The 27,617-nt window shown below is 39.7% G+C and overlaps 1 protein-coding gene across 2 annotated transcripts in view; it reads right to left on the bottom strand.

Moving 5' to 3' along the window:
• frmd4bb (FERM domain containing 4Bb) overlaps window positions 1-27,617 on the bottom strand; it is a 335,203-nt gene that overhangs the window by 279,006 nt on the left and 28,580 nt on the right. Inside the window, exon 2 of one of the 2 annotated variants that reach the window (XM_069937083.1) lies at window positions 23,502-23,536. The exons of the other annotated variant lie outside the window; for it this stretch is intronic. The gene's annotated coding sequence lies outside the window, so the exon portion shown is untranslated. The remainder of the gene's footprint in view (window positions 1-23,501; window positions 23,537-27,617) is intronic. 2 annotated transcript variants of the gene reach the window in all.

Below are 27,617 nucleotides of genomic sequence, written 5' to 3'. Positions count from 1 at the left end.
ATTGCTGACAGTTACTGGGATTTCACAGAACATTTATGGAAAATGTGCTTCAGTGCAGGTCATGTGGGCACATCAAAATCCTTGGACACAAGGCAGAAGTCAATTGAGATGAAACCTGTTATTAGATAACACTAATGCAAATTGAACATTGGAAAGAATAGAGAAAGTCGGGTCTATGGGCAAGAAATTGGCCAAAGAAGAAAGGAAGCAACTCCTCGCCACATAAGACTGAAGGATAAAATCATAGCTGCTTCAGATGGCATTGATAATTCAGTTTTGGTGGACCAATAGGCCCAATTTCTCAGGAGTCAAATGATCAAAAGGTGGGTAAGTGATTCAAAAGGATGCTTTGCTCTCTGCTGCTCATCTCGAGTCCACCACTGATGTACAATATCCAAGTGTTGGAGAAGCAGTACGTCCTCGGTTCTTCAGAACAGTTCAGAGTGAAACACGAAAGTCTGCAGACACCGACTATAGTAAAAGCACACAGAAATGCTGGAAGAAATTAGTCAGTCTCACAGCATCCATATTGATGTTTCTGGCCTGAGCCCTTCTTCAAGGAACAAGTACCTTGAAGGACTCAGCCACAAAATGTCTGTAATATATCTTTCCCTCCTATGGATGCCGTGAGACCAGATGAGTTCCTCCAGCATTTCTGTGTATTCATAGTTCATCTCGGTTACAAAACACATGGTTGAGTGGACAATGCAGATGCTTGTGAAAGATTACAATAAGATATAGATCAACCTGGGAAAAAGGCAAAGAGAATGACAGATGTAATTTATCTCAGCCAGGCACTTAGTGCTGTTGTTGCATTTTGGCAAGTTAAAACAGGGCAGGACATACACACTGAATTGCAAGGCCTGGGAGAGTACTGTTGTGCAGACATCTTGGCATACAAGTAAATCATTAAGACCAGAGAACATTACAGCACAGTGTAGGCTCTTTGGCCCACAATGTTGTGCCAACCAATACAAGCTTCCCCCACAATCAATCTAACCCCTCCCTCCCTCACAGTCCACAATCCCCCAACAGAGACATGTTGAAGGTGTGTGGCATGTTTGCTATCATATGCTGAGGCATTAAATACAAGGGTTGGGATATCATGTCACTGAGGTGCTGTGGAAGAATTTTTAATGAAAGTAAGTTTGTGCTGCAGCTTTAACATTCACACTAACATAGTTGGCAAACAGCCCATTTTAATACAGCAAGATATTATTTAGAAGTTAACCCTTAATCATTGCCAAGGGTGCAAGCAGTGGTTGTGGATGCTAACAGCGAATGATTCTCTCACCATCATCTTAAACAAAGATTTTAATACAAAAGTTGTAGCAAAATGTATTTATGCAGTTTTCAATAGGTTTATTCCATGATGTGGGTGGATGGGTGGGGGTGTGGGTGTGGGGGGATGGATTTCGGAGTCAGAAAGCAGTGGAAACTGTTATTGACTCTCCATGATCTATCATATGAAATCTGTGTAACAATACGAGAGGTCTCAGAATCTGTTGATTTTGTAGATAGATTTGGCGTAGTTAGGAGGATCCAAACTAAAACAAAAAAGCTGAAATCAGAGCCGTTCTTGCTTCTTTTCAGGGTCTGCCAGTGAGCCCTTGGTTAAATGTTTTAGTTTACATCTTAGTTAATAGTTGGACATTGTATATTATACATTTCATTGACATATCCACAATATTGGTTAGGCTGTGCTTACAGTATTACATGCAGTTCTGGTCAGCACACTACAGAAAAGATGTGATTAAATAAAGAAAGTGCAGAAAAGGCCCACAAAGCCATTGTTGGAACTGAGGGGTTGGGTTATAAAGGAGAGACTCAATCATTTGGGACTATTATCTTAAGAATTAAGGCAGCTGAGGGGATGACCTTCCAAATGATTAAGAAAATCATTAGGGGCCTTTGTAGGTGAGATAGTCACATTCCTTTTTTCTCAGGGCAGGGGAGTCTGGAATGCATAGGTTTAACTTCAGAAAAGATTGAAGGGAATCAGAAGGGTAAATATTTCAAAATGTCAATGGAATCCAGAAGGAGATGTGAGAAGGAGGAGGAGGCAGGAGCAGTAACAAAGAGGCATCTGGACAGATAATTGAACAAGGCAAAGAAGGGGATGGAATTAATGCAGATGTGAAATTAATAACAGATAGTGGGGGGAAAAGGGCCTGAGTCAATTCTGTACAATGCTGACTTCTGATTGAGGAGCTGCATCCAGGATGGATAATGGAGCAGTTTGGAACATGAGAATTGCCAAGATTTGTGTACAGCTAACACCCATAATTAAATAAAAATCACCACACAGTGCATGCACAAATCTGTCCTTTCTCAGCAGCCCTGGGTCTTACTGAGTACATGTGAACATTTTTGCTGGGTACAGTCTCACCTTTATTGGGGGCATTTAAGAGACTCTTAGGCATGTGGATGCAATAAAATAAAGGGTTACGAGGTAGGAAGGGTTTAGCATTTTTTAATGTTGGAAGGAATATGTAGGTGAGCACAACATCAAGGACCGAGGGGCCTGTAATGTTCAAAGTCACTACACAGGTAGGCACAAATTCACATGGCAAGTGACACTGACCCATGGTTTCACTCATCTGATTTTGCATCTATCATGTACTTCTGGATATGTATCAGCATTTAGGACAGAGAAACAACTTTTGTATATTGTTGTACCATTCACAACATTGAAAAACTGAGAACCCTCTTTATCAGCTCACTGTAGAGCTCGTCGAAAGAACCAAAGACCAAACCAAGGCTTTTATTAGCAAAAGACCGGAGCTCTTCACAGGTGGCCGACCAGTCCGGAATGATCCGACCTGGCTAGGGACACAACCCTTTAAGGCCCAAACAATAGGTGTGGCTTAGCTCTCAGCCAATCGCTGTAAGCACAGTCTAGATACAGTAACTATATACACTATGTACATTGGTGATAGATCTGTACTATCACACTCACCTCTCCCACACACCAACCGCCTAAAGTCAGAGCCTAGGAATGAACTGATTTAGCACCAGCTGTTCTGAATTCAAGGCTGAACAAACATATGCTATGCCATTTTCTTTTTGGGTTTGAATAAAGCCTGATGCTGAATCTCGGTTAGGACTGTCCAAAACATTTGGACTGTACCATCCATTTCAGAGTTCACACTGCGCAAGACAAATTTGCTCCAGGCAGTTCCTAATCTCAAGGAGTTTAGGGGCCTCTTACACACTTTAAGTGAATTGCATATCATTTTGTATTGTAAATAGTAGTGATGAATAATTCAAAAAATGCCATAAAGTGACCAATTATTTCCTTGTTGAAGGAATGTTTAAGGCATTCTGGGATGGGGGTGGGGGGGGGAGGGAGTAATTCAAATGATAATAAATGAACATTTTCTGGCAAGCAAGCATTTCCCAAGTGTAAAAGTTCACTTGAAGAGTGTTCTTAGCTGTGACTGAATTATGTAGCGTAGAAAATATCCTCCAAACCATGTTAACACTCACATTAAATTCAGAATATACCGTATGAAGGTTAAAGAACAAGTTCCTGCAAAAGTGGACAAATGTCTGCATAAATTGTAATGTTAACCCATTGAAAATATGCATGAAATGTAACACAAAGCTTTGCAATCTTGATTTACATGAGAAAGGTGGGCAGGAAAGACATAACTTTGGGCGTTCAGTGCCATGAAGTCTGGCCAATGGAGAAAGAAAGCAATTTCTTTGGAAAGCAGAATAAAATTGCAAAGTCTTGAAGATAAATTGAAGAGTCAAAAGCTTCCAACAATGATTACATATTGCATCCAACTATCCATTTATATCAGAATCATTGAGCCATTTGTGATGGCAAGGACCCTTTGCATATTTCCGATGTATGCACTCGTTTTGAATTTGAATGGGATGGTTGCTGATGGTATTGCATTTATGCTTTACTCCCTTCCCCCCCCCCCCCCCCCCCCATAGACTTTGCGTGATTTTACCAGTCTGAAGAATGTCCAACATCTTGGCATTGGGCACTCACACAGAGAGCCAAATCTCAAAATCTCTGTTTCTTTGTGAGCTTTGAGGTGTGGTAAGACTTCCAATGCCACTGTGGTGATGTCCTATTCATTAGCCCATTGTTCATGGAATGCCTGCAGTTCACTTAAGATTGCAGGTATACCGGGAAATTGACAAGGGGGTAAAATATTGGAACAGGAATGGCACCCTCAGTTTCCTGGAATGTAGCGGCTGTGTAAAAAACAATCAATATTGCATCAAGTTCAAAGAGTATTACTTAAGCAAATTTAACTAAACAGGCCATCAGGACTTAAGATCAGTAGACGAGTACTGGAGTAATGTGGTATCAAAAGGTGGAATAGCACTAGTCCACTCAAGAAGTGACCTATCCTAAACACACACACACACCATCTCCTCACTTGTCAGGAAGTTGCAACAATGACTGCACTTCCTGAGAAAACTGAAGTGGGCAAGGCTACCAGCTGCCATCCTGTCATTTCTACAGGAGAAAGAGAGTTTCCTGGCTGGCTGCATCATAGTGTGGTATAGTTACTGTAGAGCAGTGGTTTTCAATCTCCACCACCCTCCCCCCCCCCCCCCCCTCCCTGCCACCAAACTCACACTCACCTTAAGTATTCCCTATGCCATCAGTGCTCTCTGATTAGTAAGGGATTGCTTAAGGTGGTATGTGAGTGGGAAGGTGAGAACCACTGCTCTAAACCCAATTATTACTGAAATATTTTGCTTGAGAAAAATTGTCATTGGTCCATTTCCTTTGGAGTTATGAAACCGTGCACATAACAATTAGGTATGATTAATGAGTTTAGGGGGGCAGTTTGAAAACCACTGCTGTGCAGCATTGGGTTGTAGGTCCATCCAATAGGACCACAAGAATGGCAGAGAGGATCACTGGGGTTTCCCTCCCCCGATTGACATGATCTACTGGGATTGTTCTTTAAAGAGGGCTCACAAAATCATCGAGGACCCCTCCCACAGCATCTTTCAGCTCTTCCCGTCGGGAAAGAGATACAGGAGTATCAGAGCCAGAACCACCAGGCTGAGAAATAGCTTCTTCCTATGGACAGGGAGAAAGCTGAACTACTAATTGAAGTCAAGTTTGTTGTCATCTGATTGTACAAGTACAACCTGAAAAAACAGCATTCCCCAGTCCTCTGTGCAAAACATGCACAAGACACACAACCAGACAAATAATATATATGCAGGACAAGTATTTTATCCATAAAAATAAATAAATGTGGCTTTGCACAAATGAGAATCTCGGATGGTCAGTGTGAGCAGTTCCTTTGGTTGTTCAACATTCTCACCACCCGTGGGAAGAAGCTGTTCCTCTGCCTGGTGGTACTAGCTCTGATACTCCTGAATCACTTCCTTGACAGGAGCAGGGTGGAACAGATCGTCAATGACTTTGTGCACCCTCTTCAGACAACGATCTTGGTTGATCATGTCAATGGGAGGGGGGGAGGGGTGTTGGGTCTGCACATCGTGCACATATATCATTTGTCTGTATGTGCATTATATCTTGATATGCGTTTCATGCTGTGCGCAGAGAATGGGAGAACGCTGTTTCATCAGATTCTCCTTGTACAATTGGATAATAAACTTGAACTTGATCTGATGGTTCTGTGGGGGATAATGTAGTGAATTACACTTACCACATTAATATCAACAATCAGGTTGCGGCTATCGACACGAGTGGCAAAATCAACGGTTAACACTACAGGTGTAATAACAGAATGTTCAAGTGAATATGACTCTATGAATGTTAATAAACTTTGCATGGTTTTCCTTTGTGTACATATCAACAGGACATCATGAATTTGAAAAAGACTTAGCACTGTATGTTCACAACAAAAATATTTTGAAATAAGGAAAACAACAACCAGATTATTGATTCCAAAAATGGTTCCCATTTCTATTTACCGATCCTGGTTGAAGAGCTACCATTGGCAAAGTCTGTTAGGATTTCTGTTCAGTAGCTCTTGTTGGAAGACCCTTCAGTTACCTACATTTCAACAGTAATAATACTTCAAAAGTACTTCATTGCCCAGAACGTGTTTTAAAACATCCTGGAAGATCTTTACCATGCAATCTAAATGAAGGTCTATTTATTTCCCCCATCTCAATGACCTTAAAATAAAAGTTTCAAACATTCACCACTTAAGATCACACATAGTTTAGCAAGTTGGTTTCATGAATACATTTGGAAATGCTGACCCCTCCTGGAAGCTGGTGCCTCAATGCTGTGAGGCATTATTTTCTGATCAAATTCAAAAGGACCTTATTTCAGTTGGGAAGAATAATAAAACAATGAACAAAAGGTTGAACAATACTCAAACAAGATTAGAAGAGTTCTGGATAAGTAATGGAATGTTGAGTGATAAATTTATCGGAAATTTCAACACATCGACGATCGATGATGCTGGGTGTGATACAAAACAAATCCAAGCAGCGTAGCAAACAATGGTGCTGTGCCACAATCCCTGATGAGGTCATTATTTTTGTGCTAGTTTGACAAGGGAGCTGGCAGGGAGATGATGTCTACTTCAATGACAAAAGCACGCACCCATGGCCACTGCTGAAGTCAGGTTAGCCTTCCAACAGGCGATCCCACAGGAAATAAACAGCCCAGACAGAGCCATTGGAGAGTCCCAAGAGTCTGAACAGATCAACTGATAAACGTGTTCACAGATATATTTACTCGCTCCTTGTAACAGGCCACAGTTTATACTTGCTTCAAGAAGGCAACCCTCATAACTGTACTGAAGAAAAGCACAATAAAAGGCCCAAATGATGATTGATCAGCATCTCTGATATCCACCATCATGAACTGCTTTCAAAAAGTGGCTATGGCTCGCATCAATCCGAGCATACCAGCCGGCCTTCATACACTTCAATTTGCCAACTGACCAAACAGATCCATGGCTCTCCACTCAGCCCTTCAACATCTGGATACACATGTTTGACAACTGTTCATAGACTTCAGCTCTCCTTTCAATACCTAGTCCCTAGCAAACTTATTCTTAAACTTTAAGATCAAAGTGCCCCCTCCCCCCTCCTCTTCAAGTAGATCCTTAAATTCCTGTCTAACAGACCAGACAGTCAATGAAAATGGGCAAATTACAACAGCAGTGCTCCTCAAAGATGGTACTTGCCTCTAGTCGTGGGTGTTGAATGCCCTTACTATATTCCTTCTACACCCATGACTGTAGAGGAAAATACCATTCCAGCACCATCGTTAACGTTCCTGATGACGCCAGAGTAATAGGATGGGTAATAAATAATGACATGAGTGAATGCAGGAGAGATTAAAGGCCCAATACCTCTGGACAAATGTAAACACATGCATGCACATGCAGTCATGAGGGTGATCATCGATTTTAGGAGAGGGGTAACATCCACACATTAATGGTGATGAGCCAGAAAGAGTAGACAGCCTCAACTTCTGAAGAATAAATATCTCCAGTGATCTGATCTGGGACATGCGTGTGGACTCAACGGTCAAGAAAGCACACCAACAAATACACTTTCTTAAAATACAAAGGAATTTTAGCTGTCCCCATTCAATAGATGCACCACCAAGAGCATACTTGTTGGATACATCATTGTATGACGCGAGAGCTGCTCTGCTGAAGATCCTTAAATTCCTGTCTAATTCCTGTCTTACCTACATAAGAAAGTGAGTGCAGCTCAGAAAATAAAGCAAACCTCTCCCCTCCATGGACCTGATCTGCATCAGAAAGGCAGTCATCATAATGAAGGATACATTACACTCTGGATAAACTCTCCTCACCCATGAGTGAGAAGGAACAAGAGCATGAAGCCCCCACCAACAGGCTTAATGACAGTCTCTTCACTCAAATGTCAGGCTCCTGAATAAGTGCTACCATTCTGCCCTTGCTTGGTACTAATTGATCTTTCCTTTCATTGTACTGCAATACAGAGTCCCCAGGTTACGAATGAGATCTGTTCCTACATCTGTCTTTGTCGAATTTGTAGACAAGTTAGAACAGATACGTATGGTTCTTATTGAGCGTCAGTTAGTCAAATGTTTGTCTTAGTACTGCAAAAAAAATAAAAGAAACTGTTCCTAAAGCAGTTTAGATAGATAAAAGATCATGATTAAAAGTTAACACTTATTCTCGATATCTTGCATACCAGAAGGGGCATTTGTGAGGTAACATTATGCGCATGCATGAACTGTGGGAACAATTTGTTCACAAGTACGAGTTGTCCATAAGCTAGATGTTCATAACCCGGACATACCCAGTCTGCATGCTGAATAAATTTTTTCACTGCACTAGGCAGGTTATATTTCACATAATATGACAAATAAACTTAAGACTTTGGTGTCAGCTAAAATACTGGTGATTACTAAGGAGAATTGAATTCTTGACCCCTAAAACCATGGTATATTGGAGATCTACTGCAAATTATATCTGTGGCAGAGGTCCTGGAATGATACATCCCATGAAAACACAATGCTGGAGAAACTCAGCAGGTCTAACAGTGTACTTTATATAGCAAAAATAAAAGCCCTTTTTCCACTGGCATCCTAGTTAATTGGCCGTGCAGTGTCCCGGGATGGGAAGTTGTTTCCACTGGGTCACCTTTCACCAGAACATTGACTGCTTTTCCACTGAACACAACTCATCTCTGGGGATTAGAGAGTCTACCTTTAAATGGAATGGATGAAATTGTCTTTTTCCACTGGTTTAATCAACACGCCAGTGTCAGCTGACACTGGGGATACAAGTAGGGGTAGAGGCCATCAATCTCCGGCGTGATTTGACACCAGTGTACTGATTGTTTTCCTTTCTCACAGGACCCTTAACTGATTAATTCCCCATTAGTTCCTGGGACAAGGGTGCTAGTGGAAAAGGGGTGACTCATACATAACCAACGTTTCATGCTTGAGCTCTTCATCAAGAAAAGGTAACCTTAATGAAGGTCTCAAGCCCGAGGCATTGGTTGTGTATCTTTGCTAATATAAAGTACACAGTTTGGCCTGCTGAGTTTCTCCAGCATTGTCCTTTTACTTCAACCACAGTGTCTACAGACTTTCATGGCTGGGTTCTGCTATATTGAGTAAACACACTAAAGTGCTGGAGGAGCTCAGCTAGTCCTTCAGGCACCCATAGGAGACAAAGTATATATTACTTTGGGCCTGAACCCTTCAAGAGAAAAAAAAAATCAGAAAAAAAAGAAAACAGGATGTGGGTAAAGAAGTTATTACTGGCTAATAAACATATTCTTATAAAGGGTTTATATAAATGAAGGCTTTCATAATCCATAACTTGTAAACTAATGCACAACTGCATATCTTGTCCACAATGCCCATAGAATTTGGGATAAACTAAGATGCAATGAATAAGCCAGCACTGGTTGTGAATCCCTACCTGCTGCAACTGGACAGATTAATTTGTACTCAAGACATACACTGTCTTTTTAAAGTGTTAATGGTACCATTTATTAAGCCTTTGTCAACTTTATTACATGTGCAAAGTAGAGCATGGGGAATCTCATTTCATGTGCAATAGCCAGAAGCAGGCTGCAATACTGTATTTTCCCACAATTTTGCCTCCTAATGTTAATGATTAGTCAGTCAGTCATGGTCAGTCCTTACCAGAAAATACAGACAAAAAAATGCATACACCAGAAAATACAGACAAAAAAAAACATGCATACACCCAGAGAAGGCACTGTTGAGAAGTATTACACCCTTGTCTATTTGCAACCAAGGATGACCCTTTGCATTCATCCAAATTAATCCTGGTCGCTGTGTCCATTCCACCCCAGGCTGGCACTAGACAGGCTGAGTACTGTGATAAATAGCCATGAGACAGCACATCCGGATGCCTTCCCGATCATTGCGGGAGACTTCAATCAGGCCAACCTGAAAATGTCTCTGATAATCGACCACCAACACGTCACATGCAAGAGCAGAGGAACCAACAAACTCGACTACTGCCACACGACCATGAAAAACACATACTGAGCTAGACCACAGCCGCACTTCAGCAAGTCTGATCACCTGCTGTACATCTACTCCTGGCGTAGAAACAGAGACTGACGATGGTGAAGATGGCAAAAATATGGTTGAGGGAAGAGCATCTGCAGGACTACTTTGAATCAGTGGTCTGGAACATATTCAAGAACTCATCCATAGACTTGAATGAATATGCAATAGATGTCACCGACTTCATTAAGACCTGAGTGGATGAGTGTGTGCCCATACACAAACACCAAGTGTTCCCCAACCAGAAGCCCCGGATGAATCAGAGAATCCGCAACTTGCTGAGGGTAAGAACACGGGTGTTTAAGGCTGGGGATTGAGATCTTTATAAGTTCAGGTATGACCTGTGGAAGGCCATCTCCAAAGCAAAGTGGCAATTCTGGAGGAAGCTAGAGACAGATACACACCAGCTATGGGAGGGACTGCAGGACATTACAGCTACAAAGTGAAGGCGAACTCTTTAGATGCTTCACTACCCAATGAGCTGAACAGCTTCTATACCTGCTTTGAGAAGAACAACCAAACAATGGCTACTAGAATCCCTGAAAAGTTTGAGGATCTGTGATATATGTCTCTGAGGGCGACATCAGAACATCATTCAAGAGCATGAACTGTCGCAAATCATCAGGCCCCGATGGCTTACCTAGCAGGGTACTAAAATCTGTGAAAACCCACCAGAGGGAGTGTTCACAGACATTTTCAACCTTTCATTGCTGCAGTCAGAAGTTCCCACCTGCTTCAAAAAGACATCATTCAAACCAGTACCCAAGAGTAGCGTGGGTTCCTCAACGACTACTGCCCAGTAGCACCAATGTCTACTGCGATTAAATGCTTTTACAGGCTGGTCATGGCCAGAATTAACACATACCAAAGATCTGGACCCACTGCAATTTGCCCATCATCACAAATCGCTCTACAGTAGATGCAATATCGCTGACTCCCCACTCAGCTCTGGATCACCTCGAAAACAGCAATTAATACATATGGCTGCTCTTCATAGACTACAGCTTGGCCTTCAATACCATTATTCCCTCAGTGCTAGTCAAAAAAACTACAAACTCTAGGCCTCCGTACCCCACTCTGCAACTGGATCCTTAGCTTTCTCATTGGATCACAGTCAGTATGAATTGGAAACGTCTCCTTCTCATTGATCATCAACACAGGCACATCCCAAGGATGTGTGCTTAGCCCACTGCACTCAACTGTGTGGTCAGTCCTCAAAGACCCCCATCACCCAGTCCATGCTCTCTTCACTCTTTCAATCAGGGAAAAGGTGAACACGCAACAGAACAAGGACAGCTTCTTCCCCGCTGCCATCAGATTCTTGAATAATCAATGAACCAAAGTCACAGCCTTACTTTTTGTGCCCTATTATTGGTATTATTATTTTATTTTTTATAGTAATGTCACAAGATGGTTTCAAGATGTATGTCTGCACTTTGAAACTGCTGCAAAACAACGAATTTCATGATTTGTTGATGAATCTGAATTTGTAATCGCTCTCATGGGGATAGCTTCACTTCATTTACCCGATCTAAACTACAAACCCATCTTTTTCTTTGGCTTGGGTTCATGGACGAAAGTTTATGGAGGGGTATGTCCACGTCTGCTGCAGGCTCGTTGGTGACTGACAAGGCAGGCACGGTTGCAGTGGTTGCAAGGGAAAATTGGTGGGTTGGGTTTTTCCTCCTTTGTCTTTTGTCAGTGAGGTGGGCTCTGGGGTCTTCTTCAAAGGAGGTTGCTGCCTGCCGAACTGTGAGGTGCCAAGATGCACGGTTGGAGGCGATATCAGCCCACTGGCGGTGATCAATGTGGCAGGCACCAAGAGATTTCTTTAAGCAGTCCTTATACCTCTTCTTTGGTGCACCTCTGTCTCGGTGCCCAGTGGAAAGCTCGCCATATAACATGAACCCATCACACCCAGATCAAATCTCTTCGTTGTCTATGCCGAGAATTTTCCACGCTAAGCATATAACTGTAATCCCTCTTCCCTGGAACCATTCAAGTAAAGCTTCTCTGCATCCTCTTTTCACTTCCTTCCTCAAACTAGGTGAGCAAAACTGGAAGCTACAGCTTATTCTGTGTTTGACAACTTCACTACACTTTGCCACTTTTTAAATGAAATACAGGATTTACTAACCACTCCTTCAATAGGTCTGCCCACTTTTCAGGAATTCATGCACATGAACACCCAGATCCTGGTGTCCCTCCACACCCTTCAGAATTGCACCATTTGACTACAATGTTCTTCAAACTGCTCTCCACCTCCATTATGAAAGCAGCTCTAAAGGAGCTTCAGCCTGGAGTGGTTAAATTAAAAAGGAAACTTTACCATCAGCAGCTTGTTTCAAATTATTGCACTGAACATCTGGTTCTGTTTTCACCATTGTTTAGTTTGTAGCTTTTGATGAGATGATCAAAAGAATTAGCATGGAAGAGTTTTTTTTAAGATATTTGCTTTGTCTTTTCACACCAATCAATCTCATCTCTGCTTCCATATCCCATCACTTGCTTTCACATCACTGAAGCACTCCATAGCACAGGAGAGTTACTAAAGCTTTCTAAAACAGGTTCGGGGCACAAAATTGGGTGGATCCTCCAGAAATATGCAATGTTGGAGCACAATGCTTGGTCCTGCAGCTACCCCCACTTTGGTGGTCAAACAAGTCAGTGAAACCGATCAGTTTTTCTCTCTCTTCAGATGCCACCCAGCCTCCCAATTATTCTCTCATTTCCAATTTCCTGCATCTGTGGCATTTTCAATTTTGCATTTGGGATTCCATTTCCTAACCAGGGATGTCAAATAAAGCACACATTATTTGTGGGCAGCAGATTAGCTCACCTGTAACATCCACAAGTTTAGGTTCATTGGCGAAGAAATGGCAGTGAGGTGCAGTAATTGAAGAACTGTATCCAAACAAGTTGGAACCATCTATGAATGAAGGGAAACCAGAGCAATGTTCTGTAAAGCAATTGTGTTCAGTGGACTCTTAAACTTGAAGAATGGCAGGACATACACACAAGTTCAGAACAACTTAATCAACACACAAGAGATTTTTCAAGAGCTTTTCAGACATTAAAAAAATATTTTAAATGTTTTCCATTAATAAATGATTGATATAAAATAATAGAAATTTCTAAAAGTTGCAATCACTACATGATGGTTATAATTCCTCTGTCTCCCACACCCTCCTCTCTCCCCCACCCCAAAGAAATTAATATAAGAAAAATATAATAATATAAAGAAAAACAAGAAAACTTCAAGGATTGCTGCAAGATGCAAACCATGGTCAAAGGTGGTATGCTTTAGATCTTGAGCAGTTCCTTTAAGCCTCCGCACTTTGTCCTTGCCATCATTCTGATACAGGTTAATCTTGTCCTCATCTGTCCACAAGACCTTTTTTCCAGAATTCTGCAGCCTCTTCCAAATAATTCTTGGCAAACTGCAATCTGCCATCCTGTTTCTTCAGCTAACTAGTGGCTTGCATCTTGCAGTGTAGCATCTATATTTTTTTCATGAAGTTCTGTGCAGATAGGAGTTATTGACGCATCAGCTAGTGCCTCCTGAAAATAGTTTCTGATCTGTTGGACATACATTTGGTGTCTTTTCTTCATTATAATGGGAATTCTTCTTTCATCAGCAGTGGAGGTCGTCCTTGAATACCAGTCCCTCTGCGATTACTGAGCTTCCCAGTACACTCTTTCTTTTTAAGGTAATCATAAGGTTTGGGCAATGCCTCTTACTGTTTTATTCTTGTTTTTCAGCCTCATAATGGCTTCTTTGACTTTCATTGGCACAACTCTAGTCTTCATGTTGAAAAATGGCAACTACAGATGCTAAAGGTGATCAAAAGCTTAGAAGCAAGCCTAGCTCTCTTACACCTGCACCAATGAAGCAATTAAACATATACCTGTGAAGTCAAATGTCCTAAACATTATCACACCCTGAAAAGGGGGACTGTATGTAAGAAACTGATGTAATTTTCACTTGGTCAAACCAAAATGTATACAAATAATCTTAAAGAAAATCTGGAATGTGCACTTCAATCGCACGTGAATTGTTTGATTACAAATTTAAAACTGTGGACCACAGGGACAAATAAATGGAATGAGCATCTTTGTCCGTAATATTATGGAGGGCACTCTATGTGCTGAATTTTGGATTTAAACAAAAAATAGTCTTCAAATATTCTTTAAATAAATCCAAACCATGTAGAAGCCAACTTGATTTTGGAACAGTAATTTTTGGGAACAGTTAGAGGAGAGAGTTTGTATAACCCACTCACTCCCCACTTTCAGAATCAAAGTGTTGCACTGCATCTGCAGACACCCTCAAAGATTTTACAACACAAGTGTGGAATTGAGCCATTTAGGCCCCTTGAGGGAGATAGGTGGAGTTAGCTTGAAGGGGTGAATGGTCACACCAACTCCCATGATCCCCTCAAGTCTCATCAATTTTGTTTATGGCTGGGAGCCCAGACCACAAGTGTGGCTGAGGAATCACAGCTGCCAAGGGAGAGGAGCATCAAGTCGCCAAGGTAAAGGCAGAGAAGAAGCATCAAGTGGAAAGCATTTGCTCCAATTTGTGAAATGTAATTTGACAGCATCAGAACCATGGAGCAATAAGCCTTCATTGTGGGGTTTTGGATGTCAGTAACCTAGTTACTAGACAGGTTACCTTTCTCTTCTGAAAGGAGGGCACAGATCAGATCCCCTTCCAGCCAAATAGGTGAGCCTCCAGTCAGAATTGATTTAATCCCTTATCCAGTCTCCATCATATTCCTTTTCAAAGCCTCCTAATTTTTGTCAACGTACACCTTTCCAATCCATACATCGCCCTCACCTTGCACCACACTTTCATGAACATAGCCATTCAAAATTCTGTCACTCACATTAGAACCAAGGATTAGTAACAAGAGCAGGAAAGTCTATGACTTTAAGCCCACTTTGCCATTTATTAAAATCATGGCTGACCTCAGCACCATCTCTATTACCCTACAAACCTTGAATATTCAGAAATCTGTCAATATGCATTTTAAATAAACTCAGTCACGGAGCCAACACAACTTTCAGGGTGGGGAAATCCCAAAGATTCATCAGGCTCTGAAAATAAAAACTTCTCATCTCACTCCCTCGCAGCCAACCCTGTGTTGCAAGACTAATTGCTGGTTCTGGACTACTCAGCCCAAGGAAATATCCAGTCTGTCAAGCTTCATTTATCCTCGTCACAGTACAGATGATGAAGAAGATTTTGCTGGTCACAAGTTTACTTTTCACATCTGAAATCGATTTTGCAAAGAAGAATTTTGTTTTTAAATAGTTACAGCTGAGGATTGAAAGAATTAATTGCCCCTTAAAACTGGCCACAAGCTGCAAAATTCTAAAAATCAAACTCGAGACTGCAGCTCCTAAAATAGTTTCCACTTATACAAGATTGTATGTGATAATAGAATTACAAAAGAGACCCAAACAACATGAATAAACTGCACTTCCCAGCTGTGGTTTGCTGCTAGTTTAAATATTGCCCATGATGCTTTACATTTACCATGGACACACAATGATTTCATCTGTGGGTGCAAGAGAATTTAGAGACACCTGTCACTGGAGGGGAAGGATAAGAAAGTTCATACTTAGTTCAACATTTTCAAATCACTTTCGCACTTTTCAATCACTTTTGTGTGATTACTATGAGTGTACAAGTGCAAAAATATTGACAAGATGTTAATTTGCTGAAAGGTGATAAATTCTGAATGGCAGCAAAGCTAAGTTCCTTCTCCAATATTTGACCTATGACTGCTTCAAAGCAGTCTTAAATGGTTGTGTTTGTGCATGATGTAGAAAGGGTTAAAATTAAAGTTTGCATTCATGTCTGTGTACACAAGTGCGCTTTCAAAAAGAGACACCATGACATAATATTCTAAAACCAAACAGAATTTGAGAGCCTTGGGTCTGCAAAACATCTGGCCCGCATTTTTCCGAACAATTGTGGATTAATACTGCACCTCTACCATGGGCTTGAAGTGAAGCCACTTGTCAACATATCAGCAGTCCATTTGCATGGAATGGGTGCAGGTTTATTTGCAGAAAATAGAAACCAGGATCAAGGAGTCCAAAAATTAATCAGTGGTCATAAACAAAGTTGTTTTGCCAGAGCATTTTTTGATTAATTTACTGCATCTGTACAGCCCAGCACAGCCAGAAATTCAGATTGATAATAGATTTCGAGCAAAATCCTCACATCTTTGAGACTTTTTTTATTTAAACTTAAGGAAGTCTATTTTATCTACTTAAAATAACATGTTATCAATTGGACTGGGAGTTGCATCTCATTTTTCATGATGTCAGGGCAGGAACCAACACTGAGCTCTGGTCACCAGTGGCAATACCACCAGGAACATATGGGATGATAGTCTCCCACAGGACAGGACAGAAACTTCCATTAGAGGAGGATGTTAAAAAAAGATCCAATTGATGATAGATGCCCTGACACAAATGGTGTAGTCCAACAGACACCCCAAGCAACTCAACAGTTACTGCCACTCAAATTACTGTCCACTCTGATATATATTTGCAATGACTAAAGTTACAAGCTCAACAGTCAAATGATGTCTTTATGCAAAGCAGCATGCTCAGTAAAGTTTCAAAGCACAATGGTCTGAGCACAATTATGTATGTGGAGAGTCTACATTGTTTTATTTCATGTAATAATTACTCCTTAATTCATTCATACTTTAGGAATCAACTTGCATTTAAAAGCATCCTTATTGTTTCAGGAAAACACTCAAGATTTGATTGCATTATGGAGATGGCAGGAATGATGACCAGAAGAGATGGGTTTTATGGAGCATCTTACTGGAGGAAAGAGGAGCCAAGAAGCAAGATAGTTATAGACCTCAGGCCTTTCGTGTCTGAAGCAGAGCGATCGAATTGAAGGATGATCAAGAGATCATAAATCAAGAAGATACAAGTTTTTAAACATTACAGCTGTGTAAAGAGTACAATCTACAGCACAGGATTATAATGAAAAGTATCAATTAGCAACAAGAGCAGTGGGAGAACACTGTTCAGGGGTTCATTCAGGAGTCTGACGACTGTCGGGAAGAATCTGTCTTTAAGATCGTTGATGTGCACTCTCACACTCTTAAGCCTTTCCTCCAATGGGAGGAGGGAGGAGGGAGAAGCAGTGTGTCTTGGGTGTGATGGGTCTTTCAGTCGGTAGGCTGTCATTGCTAGGCAGCGGGAGATAGAGAATGAAATATGAAAGTCTGCAGAGGTTGTGATTGTAGCAAAAGCACAAAATTACTGGTCTCACAGCTTCCATTGAAGGAAGATATATATTACCCATGTGTTGGGCTGGAGCCCTTCTTCAAGGTATGAGTTAAAAGCAGGCAGATGCCCAAATTTAAAAAAAATTGGGGAAGTGGAAAGAAAGAACAGGGGAGAGGAGCACAGTCCAACAGACAAATGATGACAACTGGACATGGATAGGACAGGAGAGGGGAGAGGGTGGCCCAATGAATACAGAGCTGGAGGAAAGGAGACACACAGCAAGAGCAAAGGATAAATAGAAGAGGTGGGCTAATGGAAACCAGAGATGATTATTTTAATACCATCTAGTTGGAGGGTGCCCAGGCAGAATAGAAGGTGCTCTTCCTCCAATTTCTGGGAGACTGGATGCAGACTGGGAGATCAGTTTGTTGAGCACCTCGTCTGTATCCACCGAAATAGTGTGGATTTTGCAGTGACAACCTATTACAATTCCCCGCTCCATTCCCATGCTGACATGTCTGTCTGTGTTCTCATGCACTACCAGACTGAGACCACCCACAAATTGGAGTAACACATATTCTGTTTGGACACCTTCCAACAGGATGGCATTAGCATCAACTTCCCCAGTTTCCAGTTGGCCCCTCCACCTCCCTGTACCCATATTTCTCCTATCATCTAGCTCTCTCTCTCTCCCCCCGTTTCTTTCCTTTTTCCTCGGTCTCCATTTCTGCAGCTCTGCCTTCACAGAGCCACTCCCTCTTTCACTCAAATCTCATCCTTTCTCTCCTGTCCCCCCCATTTCTGTCCAGTTATCATTTTTTTTTTCCAGTTGGTCTGTGCTCCTGCCCCTTTCTCTTTCTTTCCTGCTCTTCAACCTTTGAATTCACACTGTCTGGTTTTCACTCATACCTTGAAGAAGGGCTCAGGCCTAAATCTTCAGTTATAGCTCCTGACCTCCAATGAAAACTGCAAGATTTGCCGAGTTCCTACAGCATTTCAGTGTTTTTACTAGCAGGAGATACAGACAGAGTTCACAGAGGGGAGGGAAGGCTTTGTTATGTACTTTTGATGATGCACCTGTGGAAATTGTTGATGGACAAGGGGGACATGTATCGGTATCATTTCTCGATTGTCACATCAATATGCTTGTCCCAGGTCAGGTCATTGGAGAAATTTATTCCTGGAGATTGAAATCATTGATGTGGACAGCGACTCTATCCTTCTGCTGATGTCAATGCTCATCTTTTATTGACATTGAAAGGTTATCTTGGCCCCATGTTTAATCTCTTTCTTGTATTCAACTCATGGCTATCTGATACCCAGCCCACTACTGTCATATGATTGGCAAATTCCAAGAATGGAAAGTTTACAAGCAACACGATGGCTGGTGGTGGTACCAAGATGGCAGAGTATGGATTGATGAAAGATTCAAAATTAAGGCAATTAAACTCCAATGCAATTCATTTTGACCAACTTCATGTTCTCAACAGTCAAAACATTTCAATTCAGCAACAAAACTTTTTTTCTTTCAGTAATAATGTTACTCTGATCAAATTATAATCTACACAATAAATGACACACTCTTTAAGGGTTAGCCAGATATATTTCTAGCTCCATAGATTCCAAAACTGGCTTGGATATTTGATTTGAATGAGCATTTAATTTGGTAATTGCATAAAAACAATCAGCAAAGAAGCCTAACAGAAAACAACGGCTATATCCGAGATGTTGCTGGATTTAAACAAAAAAAAAATTGCCAATACTTTAAATGCTTCAGCTCACTAATGGTGGAGTGGGTGGGGGCAGACGGTGCGGCTGCCTCATAATAGTTTGAGCATTCACTGCATTGTTTGCCATGCAGGCTCGAATTTCCTCCCATGTCCCAAAAACATGGTGGTGATTGGGGTAATTTATGACTGCAACTTTCCTGCAAGGATGGATGGTAGGAGAATTGGGCAAGTATTGAGGAGCACGCAAGAGAGAATAGATTCCAGGGGCGCAAGAGGAAAAATGGAATTTTCTCAATGTAATGAGTGTCCTCCTTCTGAGACACGAAAGTTGGCCAGGTAAGTTTGTAAATGAGCCACATCTGCTGCGGAAGTACTTTTAAAAAAAATAAACTGCAAAAAAAGTATCCATCTGAAGGAAAATGATACCTGCAAGAAGTGTTGTTTGAAGTACACGACTTATTGGAACGGGTGTGGGGTGTGGGGGTGCCTGAGCGACAGTGCCCCGACGAGGCACTAAACAGGTCATATGCATTAAATGGTAGGCTATTGAGATGTGCAGAGCAACAAAGGGATTTAAGAGTTGTGGTAAATAGTACCCTCAAGGCTGATACTCAGGTAGATGGTGTGGTGAAGAAGGCATTTGGAATGTTGGCCTTCATAAATCAGAGTATTGAATTCAAGAGTAGGGAGGTTATGATGAAATTGTACAAGGCATTGGTGAGGCCAAATTTGGAGTACTGTGTACAGTTTTGGTCACCAAATTATAGGAAAGATATAAACAAAATAGAGAGAGTGCAGAGAAGGTTCACAGGAATGTTGACAGGATTTCAAGGTTTGAGTTACAGGGAAAGGTTGTGCAGACTGGAGCTTTTTTCTCTGGAGTGCAGAAGATTGAAAGGGGACTTGATAGAGGTGTTTAAGAATTTAAAAGGGACAGACAGAGTAAAAGTGGATAGGCTTTTTTAATTAAGAGTGGGGGGAGATTCAAACTAGAGGGCATGGTTTAAGATTGAAGGGGGAAAATTATAAGGGGAACATGAGGGGAAATTTCTTTACGCAAAGGGTGGTAGGGTTACAGAATGAGCTTCCGACAGACGTGGTCGAGGCGGGATCATTGGTTACATTTAAGGAAAGACTGGATAGTTACATGGATAGGAGAAGACTGGAGGGGTATGGACCGGGTGCTGGTCAGTGGGACTAGGAGGGTGGGGATTTGTTACGGCATGGACTAGTAGGGCTGAACTGGCCTGTTCTGTGCTGTAAGTGGAGGTTGGTGTACCATCTTTGGATTTTCAGACCTGCAGCCGCACCGGAAGAGGACAGACTGTGACTGAAGAAGAGGAGGACCTAACTTTACTGGGAAGTACACAGGAACAAATAGAGGTTGAGACTAAGGAAGGTAGGCCTCAAAGGGAGGTGATGGAACCCAGAATGGATTTTGTGTGTGTGCTGTTTTGGAAGGGATTGCTTACCAAATGGATAATATATTGAAACAGCTGACTCGAGGATTTTTTGAAATGAAAACTAAAATGAGTACTGTGTGTGAAGAAATGACAAATATGAAGCAAGATATGACAGAAGTTAAAAGTGATGTTAATAGATGTATAAAATCAGTAGATATGGTACAAGATGATTTTTAAAAAATTGAAGCAGCTTTTTTTGAATGTAAAAATCAAGTGGAATGTAATAGGAAAAAAAAATGTAAAAAGTGGAGGATTCCTTTGTGGATTGGGGGATTCAGAAAAAAAGAATTATTAATGAAAATTAATTCATTGGAAAATCAAAGTCGGAGGAATAATGTAAAAATAGTGGCTCTCAGGCGATATTGAAGGTTCGGATCTGATAAAAAAATTTAAGAAATGGATTCCTGAGATGTTGGGCAAGGAGTTTGGAAGGTTTCCAAGGAAGGTTTGGAGTTGGATCAAGCACATAGAGCATTAAGGAAGAAGCAGTTTCCAGGACAATCACCACGGTTGGTTTTAATTCGTTGTTTGAAGTACCAAGATAGGGAAATGATACTACGGTGGGCGGTGGAGACGACCCGACAAAGTCAATCTCCAATGATGACACAAAATAATAAGAGTATTTTTTAATGATTTGAGTCAAGAAATTATTAGGGGACGTCAGGAATTTAACTCAGCCAAAGAAGTGTTGTGGCGGAAGGGTTATAAATTTGTTTTTCGTAAGGGATATGGGGAAAAGGTAGGTTGGTGGAGATGAACCTATCAGAACTTTTCCTTAATGACTTGATTGTTTTATTGTCATCAATAGAGGATGAGCAAATGTAGGTTCTTGGGGAGTCACTATCTCGGAAGATCTTTCCTGAAACCAACACACCAATGGCATCATGAAGAAAGCCTCTACTTCCTCAGGAGTTTGCGGAGGAGCTAGTGGAGTTGTTCAAGTGAACCGGTACGGACTTGAAGGGCCGACAGGGCCTGTTTCCGTGCTGTAAACGGTTATATGGTTATCCTGCAGTGTTAAAAGTTTTTTTATGGCAATTTTTTTTGAAAATGATCACGATGCATTAATTTTTGCCAATTTGTTGCCAGATTTGCAAGGGAATGGTCAATTTTCATCTTTGTCACCCAAAAGAAGGGCAAATGGGAATGGGAAGAATGGGAAGCATGGAAAGAATGGAAAGAAAGAAGAGCTGACATGAAGTCTTCTTGATATTGAAGACCCGGAACAGTCACTGGGACTGGAATCATTGGGTTGATTATATTTATTATATTTGATTATGTTTCACTGAATAATGAAAATGTCTAACTTGGGGGGGGTGTGGGGGCTGGATGGGACTGAAATCATTGACAGTCATCTGCTGCTAGTGTGTTTTAAAACACCCAGATTTTTAGGGAACCCTTTGGGTGGTTTTTTTTAAAGGGGTGATTTTTTCTTTATTTGACGTTTTTAGGGGAGCGTTCGTGATTTTAAGGATTTATAAGGGGAGTGATATTTTGTAGTGGGTGAATATATTGTTAGTTTGTAGAAATGTCCAATTTGAAATTTGCAACTTTTAATGTTCAGGGGTTGAATAATCCAATTAAGCAGAAGCGAGCATTGGCCTCGATTTTAAAAAAAAGTTGATATTGCTTTTTGCAAGAAACTCATTTGACTGAAAAAGAACACTTGAAATCGAAGAGAGATTGGGTTGGTCATGTGTTTTCTTCTTCTTTTAATTCTAAGGCGAGAGGTGTAGCGATTTTAATTCAAAAGAGTTTCCCATTTGAATTACAATCTTTGGAGGGAAATGCTGGGAGAATTTGGAGGGCGAGCTGTAAAATTTTTGCTGAAGCTTGGACTTTGCTTAATGTATATGCACCTAATATTATAGATGATGAATGTTTTATTTCAGAAGCTTTTTTGTTGTTAAATCAGGTTAATGAAAATATTCTAGTTGGGGGAGATTTTAATTATGTTCTGGATCCTTTATTGGATAGGTCCCCGAAAAGTATAAGGAAATCAAAGATGGGGATACAAATTGGGGCTCTGATGAAAGATTTAAATTTGGTGGACATTTGGAGAAGAGTTAATCCTACGGAGAAAGATTTCTCTTTTTATTCGTTTTGACATTATTCATTTTCCAGAATAGATATTTTTTTTGGTATTGGCACATTTACAGGGCAGAATATTACAGGCAGAGTATAAAAGTAGGGTTATATCAGATCATTCTTTTTTTTTTCCCCTTGTGCAAGTTCGGAAGTGGTACATTCATCCTCAAGATGGAGGTTTAATACAATGTTATTGAAAAAGCCAGAATTTGTTACTTTTGTTAAAGAACAGATTACTTTGTTCTTGGCTGAGAATGTTAATTCTGTAGATAGTTGTTTTGTATTATGGGATGCTTTGGAAGCTTATTTAAGAGGGCAGATTATTAGTAATACTACGAAAGTTAAGAAACAATATATGGCCGAAACTTTGAAGTTGGAGAAATGAATTGCTGAGTTAGAGAGATTTTCAGAAAGTTGAGACAGAAGATAAAAAAATGGCTTTGGCAAATTTGAAATTACGTTACATTACAAAACTATCAATTTGAGTGTTTAATTAATCGATTGAAGCAGGATTATTATGAATTGGGTGAGAGAGCACACAAGGTACTTGCGTGGCAATTAAAAATGGAACAGATATCATGGACCATTAATGCTGTTTAAAAGAATTCATCAGTTTCTATAAATCTCAGGAAATTAATGACCAGTTTTATTCATTCTATCAAAAATTACATACTTCTGAGGGGAAGCAGGATAATGGTTTTATTAAATCTTATTTATCTAAATTAATATTACCAGTATTAGGGAAGGAAGATGTTATGGAATTGGAATCTCTGTTTACAGATTTTGAGATTAAGGAGGCTATACAGGAGATCCCAAATGGAAATACACTAGGGGATGATGGATTTTCTGTGGAATTTTATGAAATCTTTTATGAAGATTTATCTTCTGTATTTGGGGATGTATTACAACAAATAACTGAAGAACAGGTGTTACCGGAATCTTGCTTGAGAGCTTGAATCACTGTAATTCTGAAAAAAAGATAGAAATCTGTTGAATGTGTCTTCGTATAGACCTATTTCTTTATTGAATGTAGATAATAAAATTATAGCAAAAGTGTTAGCAAGTCGACTTGCTAAGTACCTACCTAAGTTGATACATTTTGAACAAACATGTTTTATTAATAGGAATGCGTCAGATAACATCCTTCGGTTGATAACTTTGGTCAATGCACATCGAAAACAGCCCAACCACCCAATGGTGGTTGTGCTAAATGCGGAAAAAGCCTTTAATAGGGTCGAATGGGATTTTTTATTTAAGGTGTTAGAGAAGTTTAAATTTGGCCCCTTTTTTATTGGTTGGGATAATGGTTTATATACAAACCCAATTGCCAGGGTGGTGACAGGTGGTCAAGTTTCTTTACCATTTATATTGACACGTTCGACTCAGCAAGGTTGTCCATTGTCACCAGCCTTGTTTGCATTGGCTATTGAACAGTTAGCTCAGATAAGACAGAATGAAAAGATAAGAGGGAATGAAAAGATGAGGAATAAAAGATTAATTTATTTGCAGATGATGTCTTGATATATTTGACAGAACCAAAACAGTCATTGTCACAATTGCAGGAATGTTTATTACAATTTGGAGAACTTTCTGGATATAAAGATAATTGGGAGACAAGTGAAATTTTGCCAGTTGGAGAGTGTGACTATTCAGAATATAAAAGTATTATAAAATTAAAATGGTCAGATAAACTTGAATATTTAGGAGTAATTGTAAATGCTGATTATCAATCTTTATGTTAAATTATGTTCCTTTATTAAAATAGATTAAAATGGATTTAATTAAATGGAAAGATCTTCCATTAACCTTAATTGGTCATGTAAACGGTATTAAGATGAATATTTTTCCCCAAATTCAATATTTATTTCAGTTGATACCATATTCCCTTTCAAAGGGTTTTTTCCAGGATTTAAATAAAATGGTAAAGGAATTTTTATGGAAAGGTAAATTACCGCAAGTAGCATTGTATAAACTCATATAGAAATATGCATTAGGTCGGCTTCAGTTACCTCATTTTCAAAATTATTATGAAGCAGCTCAGTTGACATTTGTTAGCAGGTTGATGGACATGGATCAACCTCCAAGTTGGGCGAAAGTGGAGATGGCTTGTATTTCTGAAGTTGAGGTGCATCAATTTATATTTCAATGAAATTTGAATCTGTTGCGGGAATGTAATATGCCAGTATTAAAACATTTGTTAAAGGTTTGGACTAATAAGATTTTGGGATCAAAAGGTAAATTATCAATTTTAACCCCATTATATAATAATCAGCTTATTCCTTTTTCAATGTTCGATAATCATTTAAAGAGTTGGGACATTAAGGGTGTAAAGACATTGGAGGACTGTTTTGAGGAAGGACAACTTCTTTCTTTTAACCAACTGAGGGAACAATTTGATATATCTGAAAATTCTTTGTTTGTGTATTACCAGCTTAGAGCTTTGGTTAAAAAAAAATATTTATGGTAAAGAGATGATTTTACCTGTATTGACGAAATTTGAATCTTTGATTTCCTCTATGCCAAAGAAGGGTTATATTTCAGTTATGTATCAAGTGTTACAAGATAGTATTGATAAACCAGAATGGGAGAAGTCTAAGCTTAAATGGGAAAGTGATTTGACCTTTATTTTTCCGAAAGATAATTGGGCGGATATGTGTTATGATAGTGTAACTAAATTGACAAATGTACGATAAGGAATGGTTAATTTTGTTTTTACATCAGTTATATTTAACTTCGGAGAAATTGAAAAAATATTGTTTTAGTAACTCAGATTCTTGTTTCAGATGTGGTTCATGTATTGAAACTTTTTTTGACATGTGGTTTGGTCTTGTGTTAAAGTAGAACCATTTTGGGAAGGAATTAGGTTAGTTTTGGAAAAATTATACAATATTAAACTACCATGATACCCATCTATTTTTTTTATTGGGTTATATGGTTTCTTTAAGGGGATTAGGGTTGGAGAAGTTCAAATTGCATTTGTATGTTTAGTGTTGTCTTTAGCACGAAAATGTGTAGCTAGTACATGGAAAGATAATTATAGAGATTAGTACAATACACTGACATAATGAATTGAAAGCTTGTATTATGGAAAAAATACATAATTTGCATGATAATTCTTTTTTTGTTAATAAGTGGTTTCTTTATTTGGAATATATGCATTTAGATATACTTTGATTTATTGTAAATACTTTCAGTTTTTGTTTTCATTTATATTTGGTTCTCCTTAATAGAGCTGGCTGATGGGCTGGGAGGGTGGGGTGAGGTTTTTGTTTTATTTTAAATATACTTATACAAAATTATTCTGTATGTTGTTATTTTTTTTTTTAAATGATTCTTTAAATAAATAGTTTTTTTTTTTAAAAAACTTCCCCTAATTTTAAACCAATGCCCTTTAATCTTTATCATCTTCAGGTTGGTAAAACACCATCTGTTCCATCGTATCTACATCTCCCTTAATTTTATACATTTCTGTCAGTCCACCCCTCAGCTGTCATTGTTCCAGTTAAACCAGTCCAGGTTTGTCCACACACTCCTGAAATTGTATGCTTCCCAATCAAGGTGATTCACTCATGATCTTCTTCTGCACCCCTCCAAAGCCTCGACATTTTCCAGTGGCAACCAGAACTGTGCTCAACACTCCTCTTTGTGAAGTGATGACCTCGTACTTCCAAACATACAACTTCACTTCCAAGCTTTCACCTATATCTCAATAACCTTGTTGCATAATCACAATGCCCTCACCAGAATATGTCCTTACCCTCATTTTCATATCATTGAAAAACTTGGAAACATTGTAACTTGTGGCCTCCTCCAGGTCATTAATGTAAATAGCTAACAACGGAGAGCCAAAAATCAATCCCTGTATATCCTTGCCTGAAGGCTACCAGGTCCCGGAGACTTGAATACGTTGATCCATATTTCACATTTTTACAAGTCCCTCCCTGCTACTTGAAATTAACACACTCTCATTGAAACGTTGACAACATCCTCTGTGGTGCAGAATGATGCAAAAAAATTGCGATTTCAATTCATCAGCTGGTTTCTTTTAAGGTCCCACAGCTATTTGTATATTCACAGAATCTTTTGTTTATTTAGAGTTTACATGCAAGTTTTCTCTCAAAAATCATTTTTCTCTCCAATTTCAAGTCTTTTGCTTTGGATCTTAAAACCTTCACAATCCTCTTGCCCTTGCCACGTTACATGTCCATTTTTTAAAAATTTCATGTTATCTGTTAAATTTTGAAAGTGCTTTTTCTCCTGTAATTTTGAATCGAGATACATTCCAGCTCAGCATCATTTGAACAGCTAGTGTACATCTGCCACTGTTCAACTAACCTTTCTTTGAGCTCAGAATACCGGAGACAACTTCATTTTTAAATTATCGTCTCAGTCCTTATTTCAGCTGCAGGTGGTGGTTTTCACTCTCAAGCTACATGTGAATTTCTATCATTACTTCCTCCTGAGGATCTTTCACCACAAGATCACATTAATCTCATTGCATTACGATGACCAGATGGAAAATAGCCTGCTGTTTCACTGACCAAGTGCCTTGCATTTTTTTTTTAAAAAGTCAAATGCATCTTCAGAGAAGATCCCCACTTATCTTCCAAAATATAGCATCAAATCTCTATATAGGAAAACAAGAAAGGGATTGGTTTCACTAGCAGTGTTAAACAGTGGATGACTTTATCAACCCTAATTTACCATTCAGCCTTTCAGTACATCATGCTCCAGGAGAGAAAGCCTTGAAGACGACTTAGTCTGAAAGGGTAAGAAAAAGGTCAAAAGGACCCCAGCAGCGCGAGAAAAACAACTTGTTTTGAAGATCGCAGCAAGGTTGGCTACGTATTTAGTTTGTCAGTGTATCTGAATTATTGTACAACAAATACCAATTATTGAAGTTAATAATTAGAGGGGGTAGGAAACCACCTTACAAAACAACAGGAACACAAGCTCAGAGGAATACTGAATAAAACAGCATGGAGGGAAGCCATTTGGCTGACTAAATCTGTACTGGTCCATGCACTTGCTCCTGAGTATAGGAATTTA

This window comes from Narcine bancroftii, chromosome 5 (genome assembly GCF_036971445.1).
Source record: "Narcine bancroftii isolate sNarBan1 chromosome 5, sNarBan1.hap1, whole genome shotgun sequence".
Taxonomy (NCBI): domain Eukaryota; kingdom Metazoa; phylum Chordata; class Chondrichthyes; order Torpediniformes; family Narcinidae; genus Narcine; species Narcine bancroftii.
This window is presented reverse-complemented; position numbering and strand designations above follow the sequence as displayed.